Consider the following 6055-nt stretch of genomic DNA (forward strand, 5'->3'; position numbering starts at 1 on the left):
GCAGGAAGAAGAGAGAGGAACGAATGGTAGTGTGGGGAGATGACAACAGGCAAAAGCAAAGACTGCACTGCAGAAGGAGGAACAAAGCACAACAGGGCTGCACAGAACAGGGACAGAAGGAGTAGAAAAGGAGACAGGTAAAGGAGCCAGTAACGAGTATCACTTTCCCCAAAGATAGCTGGAGTCGATACCTAAGCATCAACACTGCCAGCAAGTAACTGCAAAATCTCTGACAAAGCATCATTCACTGGCTTTGCCTTCCCCTCCCTCCTGTGGCAAGCTTCCACCAGCTTCTCCTTCAGCCTTTTGACATAAAAATACCAATGCTGCTGAAGTGAGTTTTATGGGAGGAATCACTTCCACGTTTATTTTTGGTTTCATACAAACATTGGATTTTTTTGTCCTAAATCTGCACTGTACTGAATGTTAGAAGCTATTGTTTTTCTGTGACTCAAGTTTGTTTTGGCAGGCAGCCAAAGTTTCCAGAAGTCCTGAGCTTACCTGCAGTTTGACAGAGCAAATGAAGCAGGGTGAGATGGACAGTGAGCTACCTCTAACTGCTCCTCACTTGCCCAGAAATGTGGGGCATTTCTCTCCTTGACAGGAGCAGGAACCTTCCCAACTCAGGAGGCTGGAAGCAAGAGAGTCAGTCAAGCAGTTTGGATAGGAAATACGGAGTAATTTTCATCTTCCCATCTCTTCCTCCAAAGCCCTATACAGGGCAGGAAATTCACCAGCTCCAGGCATCAGGAGGGGAAATAAACAAAAAAAATCCCACCCCAACCTACCCAGAACCAGCATACAAACTGGAAGAAAGTTCCCTATTCCATGCTGAGACCTTACAGCAAATGAAAACCTCTAAAGCCTAGGTGTGATGTCTGCTCAGCCTTCTTTGATGAAAAGCTTCCTCCAGCTGCTGGTTAAGTATCAGTCAGCCTTGGAGCTTAAGTAGTAATGGTTACTGCATCAAATGGGGTTCCCAGTTCATATCCCAGTCATGAAGAAGCAGGCAATTACAAATCCTTAATCTGAGTTTCTTTTACTTTTGCCAGCTAGGTGCACATTAGGTGGAAAGCTCATATCCAAATTACCTTTAGAAACAAAATTATTAAAAGTCAAACAGTCCAAAGTTAGGAATGGTGGGACAGAGTTTGTATATGCAAGTTCAATGCATACCTGTAAAAGGGCCGTGATAGTGCCATCCTTCCTCTTGTGATCACATACCACTTTCACCCCCAGGCTGCACATATGCAGGGACAGGATAACCATGTGCTACCCAATCCATCAGAAATCTGTCATTTTTTGTGTGTTCTACTTTTGTGACCTAAATCGTATCTCTCTAATGTACTTCCAGCTACAATAAGAAATCACACTGAGAAACTTCATCCCAAGAACAGAGGCTTACTGAGTACATCACTAAGCTAATCCCTTCTCAGCAGGGAGACATGGCATAGACAATTCATCGATCCCTTCTGAGCTGAGATTACTAATCCATCATGCTGCTATAGTGATACTAGAAGTGACCCTCTAACATTGCCTAAAGCAGGCACTTTCCCAAATCCTTAAACTGTGCTAATTCTGTAGGGAAGGTGCAGCAATCACTTCAGATTCAGGCAGTTATGGCTGTTGTTTTTTTTTTTTTTTGCATGCATTTCACCACATACATCTGTGGGTGCTGACTTTTCCCCTAATGCCTAAAGCAAAAAGATTGCCCTAAGGAAGCCTAAGCAACTTGCTCTAGTGGAGGGCACGGGCAGTTACACTGTGTGCACTAAAGCATACCTGCATATGGATTTCCAGACCAGACTGAACCTAATAAAAATAGGTAGGACAGGGGAGAAAGATCTGCTGGCCAAATACCACTGGCAGCTGTTTCTTCACCCTGTTCGGGGGATGCAGCTGAGTTCTCACCACCTCCCTCAGAGCATCCTACTGTCTTGATGGTGCGCTGGAGGAAAGGTCCACCCCTGAAAAGTGATGAACATCATCATCTTCCTTCTTTACTGCCCATGTAGTTGTGCTGAGAACTGTAGTCTTCAAACGCTTGCAAGGACAGGAGATTTTGATATTCAGTCGGTCTCTAAGGACAGATGAAAGTCACCAGGCAGTTTTTTGGCTAAGCACCCTTGAAGAGCTAGCCATTCTGCCTTGTGTCCCCCTAGAAGGAAAGGGGTCTCCCTATTTCACCAAGTGCATCTATCACAATGCCTACCATTAGTCTGCGAACAACTACGGCATGCAGTCTCTTGTAATTCAGTAAACTTACTGCTTTGAACACTTGTGAATGTTTACAACAGCCAAATCAAATGCTTCCAAAAGGACAAAGCAAAATCCCAAATCTAAACATCCAGTCCTAGAGGGAAACAGCACCGGATCCTGATGTCAGGTAAGCACACATCTCCCTCATGAGCAGAGTCAAAACACCTGGTCTGAACACCTTCTCTCCCCCACCTGTTCCCTACCAGACACTTGGGAAATGCATATTAATGCCATAGCTTTTTGTTCCTTCTCCTATTTTTACTTCTGTAAGAAATGCAAGTTTCTGATAGCGTTAAATGCTTCAGATAATGAGAACAAAAACAGAGCCTACTTTGAAGGACAAATACTTTCCAGCTGCCTTCACCGAAACACAAAGAGGCAAGAAACTTAGCTCTGGTTCTGCACTTCCCGTTATCGGTGTCCTACAACGAGGACATTCAGTGAGGTTTCTCAAAAGAAACAGATGTGCTTAAATTCAGTCTCTTCCTCTATTTATCAGGGGACTTTAGATCCTCTACAGTGCCCAACTGATTTCCAACTTTCCCTGAACCCACACAAGTCATAAAATAAAAATACAAGTTTACCACTAGAATTTCTTCCACCTCTGCTGCTTGAGTGAAATTGTCTGGTTTAGTAAGACTTGAACCCGCCCACACACACACTAATGCTTTCTTTACTCTTTCATCTGGGTTTCTCTTCCATAACCTGCCTCCCATCAGGGAGACATTCTGGCCATTTCTTAGATAAGTGCCAGGGTTTATTTTTTCAGTAACAAGACAAACAGGAACACAGCCACCCCTTCAAACTGAGCAGGAGAGAGAGCAGCCTGTACCAAACTGTAGATATTTCAGGCCCCTGAGAGAGAGATGACACATTTAAGAGACACAGACTGCTGTCTCACAATCACATCCTTTTTAGAAGGAGGAGCTGCAATGCAAAGTTAAGCAGATCAACAATAACATCAGATGGAAAGAGATGTAGCATAGCAATGGAATGGAAGCGTCCTGTGAACAGGGTGTATGAGGTCTTCCCTCACATCACCTCCACACAGAGAAGGATGTTCAGTCAGGTACCATTCCCAAATAACCTCTGCCTAGACTTGAGGGTGAGGGAGATGACAATGTCACTAACACCCTGCCCCAAGGGCCCTTACCTACTGAAGGGCTGGCATTAGACTGCCAGGAGTTTTACTACCATCACAGAAATCCATTCAAATAACCCTATTAGTAAACAAACAAAAGGCTGGAAGGCACACGTGAGATTTCTCCCCTTATAATTTCCTACATGTACCAGAAATCCCTACACCAGAGAGGTGGTGAGGGAAACGAGACCAGGCACAGCTCCATGCTGTCAAAATTAGGCTTGTCAGAAGCTGTTGAATGTCTTTGCCATGTTATAGTTGACAAGACACACAAGAGTTCATTTTCTTTGACCATAATATTTCAGATTTCCTGAAAGAAGAAAAAGGCTTACAGAGTGACATTGTCAATCAGATCATACTCCTTCTCACCACTTAAAGTGATCTTTTTAAGTTATTGGGCCCTTTTAACTCCAGCTTATAAAGAAAAGGGTTTCAAAATCGCTTAGTTCTTTAAGGTCCTGCAAAAACAGGGCTCAGATTGGAGAGCAATCCCAATCAATGTGCCAGTCAAACAAATTCTGAAGCATTTCAGCCCTGTCAAGGAGTCTGCAAAGCCCTCAACAGCCACAGGAAACCAAGCTTTGCTGGATTTTTTTTTTTTTTAATCATTTTGTTAAACAAGTGAAGACAGGCCCAAGAAGGAAACACAACACGCTATTTTTGGCTTTTGCAGAATGGTACTGCAGCATCACAGCTTAGGTTTCTCTTCTAAAATATGACTGATTAACCAGGTAGCCTTTTCCCATGTCAGTGCTAGAGCCTTCCCAGTCACCTCTGCCTTGTACCTCTTCCTGGCAATTGTGCCCTGAACCGCAGCTTCACTGGTTCCCTACCTGTTAATCCATTGATGATATTCTGACTATTTTCTACAGCTCTGGCAGAAATTTGTAGCGGCAAGTTTGCCCTGTAAGAACAAGCCTGTGTCAGCTGACTACAGCCATCCCCAGAGCCCAGCATAATGCTATCGTTTCTAACAGGGTCACGAGATACGTATGCCATTTCAAAAGTTCTTCTGAACATCTAAAGAAAGCATAATTAAAATGCTTTTTCAGTCCACAAACACACCATCTAATCTTTTAATCTTCCCAAAGCTGTGTTTTGCAGAAATTGTAGCCAGCAGCTTTAGTGAAGTACTTCAGTTTTGGGTACACCTACGCTGCAACTACAGGATGAGATCGTGGTGCAGGTCATGTAAACGGGAATACAGCTAACGTTAGGCAAAAGCCACAGCACCACTGCTAGCCCAAGATGCAACCTAAGCTTCAGCCCAAGCTGCAGACTAAGAGCACACATTCTGAGGTCTCCATAAACAGAGTGGAGTCCATTGTGCCCAACAATTTCCTTACTACCTTCTTTGCCTAAGACAGCATGGGAACACCATCACATGCCCGGCCCAAGTTCACTGTAGTGGCGCATTTTGCTGTGCCAGCCACGACTTGTTTGGGAATCCAAGGCTACTGCACTACTACAAAATAACATTTAATGCCAAATAGCAACGTCTTTGCTGTTGCGAGCAGTACTGTAACCAATCGTCTTGTTCCCTACAGATAACTTATCTGTATTCACACACAAAGTGTCTCAAGGAGGAGCAATCAAAATTTATGAGCCTAAACTCTCCCACAGAGGCATCACGGTGATACGCGAGGGAACAGCATGTAGGCTAAAAGAGCGATCTGAAGTCTACTGTTTTAAAGCTGCAGTGGACTTGCTCCAGCCTCACAGGCTTTTAATTAATTCACCTCAATAGTGCTTTTCAAATGGTAGGCTTTGGAGAAAGTAATCTTTAACATCTCACAGTCTAACATTCTACCAAAATGAAGAGGTCTTAATATAAGTTAGAATAAGCCCCTCAGGCTCCATTACACTAATATAATTGATATCCCTAAGAAAATTGAATTTTTGGAACTGTCCGCTAAAGACACAACGAACTAAGTGAGCCAGGCAAAACAGAAGTTGAGGGCCAGAGACTGAGAGATAGAGAAGTACTTGTTTTATTACTATATCCTTGAGGAGAGCTGAGAGACTGATCAAAGCAAACATCCCGCCCCAGAAGCCGCTGAGAACAGGGTGATAAAGTGTATAGTCAAGGAGAACAACTAATTGGGATGTAGATAAGAACTGAAACAAAGTGCCCAGTAGGGGAACTATCCCCGTTATAATACTAAAAATCAGGCCCATAGGCCAGGAACCGCCCCCCCCAACCCCCCAGTAAGTCCCTTAATCTATGAGCATGGGTGGTGAATTTAAAATGAGTGGTACTGTTACATCCAAGCAAGAAAGAAATTAACCAATTATTAGCCAGGCATGTGAATGTTAGCTAGCTGACTGACACATTTAACTGTATAAATGCCTTTTAGTTTCTCAGTGCGGTGTGCTAGCTTTGTGGGTTACCACCTAGCACCAATCTTTGCACAAAAATGAATTCAGTAAAATACCTCCGCTCTGTGTGTAGTTTGGCATTTTGCAGACCAGGCAAATGAACCCACTTTTCAGGATAACGTAATGATCCTCTCACCTCCATTCTTCAGCTATAGCTTATGAAGTTGACCAAATGCTAGCAGAAGGTTTCTCCCTAACATTTGCATGCAAAAAAAAAAAAAAGGTCACAGAATTCCAGAGATACAAATTCCCAATTCCTCAATTCTGAAATGGCTT

This window comes from Phalacrocorax carbo, chromosome 3, assembly GCF_963921805.1.
Source record: "Phalacrocorax carbo chromosome 3, bPhaCar2.1, whole genome shotgun sequence".
NCBI classification, from domain to species: Eukaryota; Metazoa; Chordata; class Aves; order Suliformes; family Phalacrocoracidae; genus Phalacrocorax; species Phalacrocorax carbo.